This window comes from Rhinoderma darwinii, chromosome 5 (genome assembly GCF_050947455.1).
Source record: "Rhinoderma darwinii isolate aRhiDar2 chromosome 5, aRhiDar2.hap1, whole genome shotgun sequence".
NCBI classification, from domain to species: Eukaryota; Metazoa; Chordata; class Amphibia; order Anura; family Rhinodermatidae; genus Rhinoderma; species Rhinoderma darwinii.
In genome coordinates, this window is record NC_134691.1 from 96,655,268 (window position 1) to 96,657,461 (window position 2,194).

General features: G+C 45.2%; 1 long non-coding RNA gene across 3 annotated transcripts in view; it reads left to right on the forward strand.

Annotated features, from left to right (window-relative positions):
* The first annotated feature begins 233 nt into the window (after positions 1 to 233).
* LOC142652681 (uncharacterized) overlaps positions 234 to 2,194 on the forward strand; it is a 34,023-nt gene continuing 32,062 nt past the window's right edge. For all 3 annotated transcript variants that reach the window (XR_012847887.1, XR_012847885.1, XR_012847886.1), the window contains exon 1: positions 234 to 372. This is a non-coding gene — a long non-coding RNA (uncharacterized LOC142652681). The remainder of the gene's footprint in view (positions 373 to 2,194) is intronic.

The following is a 2,194-nucleotide window of genomic DNA, read 5'->3' on the forward strand; positions in this document are numbered from 1 at the left end:
TATTCAGGGGCGCAGTGTATAGTACTATTATATTCAGGGGCGCAGTGTATAGTACTATTATATTCAGGGGCACAGTGTATAGTACTATTATATTCAGGGGCGCAGTGTATAGTACTATTATATTCAGGAGTACAGTGTATAGTACTATAATATTCATTGTATGATACTATTATAGTTAGAATCATAGAGTGTGGCATCATGAGAATTTTATCTTCGTTTACAGGTGCGGAAATGTTGGAAAAGTGAGGAGCCAAAGACATCTGAGCTGCAAACTGCAGAAATGGGCCGTGCCCGGGAGAAGTCATCATAGAGGTCTGGACCGGATGGAGAAGAAAAGAGAAAAAGAACGAAAAATAATCTGAGGCGTCACCGGTGAGTCACTCAATATAAATGTTTATTCTACCTGTGACTGATCAGTACTGTAGTCACTGTATGATCTGCAGCAAGATGACGGATGGTAGCATTCTTTTTGTTAAACAGCAACTCCCAGCATATCCTAACCATTGTTCAGGCTATACTGGGAGCTGTTGTTTTATGATGTACAAATTTATATGGCAGGGGTTTAACTGAATTTGCAAATGATCTCTGTACTGAACTGTATTTGTTCTGGTGCTGTATATATGTGCTGAGCAGTGGCGGATTAAGTAAACCATGGGCCCTGGGCTGTTCCTCAAGCTTGGGCCCCCTTGTCCACCACCGCCCTGCCACGTCATGTCTATATTAAACACCACCTTTCTGTGCTAGCATTGACAAATGAGTGCTACGATTCCCCATGTCAAAGGGCTGTGTCCCTACATACTGACAGTCTCCAACCATCGCTGACAGTATCACACTGTGTAGGGACACATCCTCCTGACAAGGGGAATGGTAACACGCATGTGTCTATTAGTCCTGGGTACACAAAGACTTTATGTGAAATACAAGGATTTCCGATAACTGACATGTAAGGAGAGGTGACAGATCTATAAATGCAATGACTCACAGGTGATGTCTTCACTGATGGGTCGTTCTCTTTTCTTCTCCATCTGACACAGACCGCTATGGCGACTTCTCCTGATGACTGCAGAGTTTCCTGATGAGAAATCTTTTCCCCTTGATTCTGTAGCCATTTTCAGCATCTGTAGCAACATAAAAATTCAGACATAAACACCATAAATTGTCTTATACCCCAGACCCCTAAGCAAATTAAGACCCTAGGCCCATACATTAACTCAAACCAATAAATTCAGTCCCCAAGAGGTAACTAAACTTTTAAAAAACATTTGGCGTGTCATAGTGAGAATGATATGTCAGAAGTTTTGATTGATGGGGGTCCCAGCATTGAGACCACCAACGATCACTAAAACAAAGCAGCAGGAGTGCTCGGGTGAGCGCTGTTCCACTTCATTTCTGATTGTCTTTCCTCGTCGCGGTGTACGCACTCAAAGACTTTCTGTTGTGCCCATAGACCCCATGCTCGGCTATCAGAGGAAAGACGATCAGAAACAAAGTGGCTCCTCACTCACTTGATCGCTTCTGCCACTTTGTTTCAGCGATTGGTGGGGTCTCAGTGCCCGGACCACCACCGATTAGAACATTTGACATGTCACTATGGCATGTAATTTTTTTTAAAAAGTTTCGTTAGTTACCCTTTAAGCAGTCAGACACCCCTCCCCAGTGCATCTGACTGACTGCTGAGTGCCCTATGGGAGGGTCTAAGCGTCTGACACTTAGGGCGGATTTACACGAGCGTGTGCGTTTTGCGCACGCAAAAAATGTGGCGTTTTGCGCGCGCAAAAGACACTTAACAGCTTCGTGTGTCATTACCATATGATGCGCGGCTGCGTCCCTTTCACGCAGCCGCCATCATTATGACACTCTGTATGTTTGTAGCACCTGGTACTTTTCTGTTTGCAATCATAGTTTTACTGCTGTTGAGCAAATCACGCACGTCCCACGGAGGTGCCTCCGTGTGGCCTGCGTGATTTTCACGCACCCATTGACTTCAATGGGTGCGTGATGCACAAAAAACGCAGAAATATAGAACATGTCATGAGTTTTACGCAGCGGATTCACGCTGCGCAAAAATCACTGACGGTCTGCACTGCCCCATAGACTTACATAGGTCCGTACGACACGCGTAAAAAGCACGCACGTTGCACGGACGTATTACACGTTCGTGTAAATCCGCCCTTATGGCTCTGGGGGGGAAGGA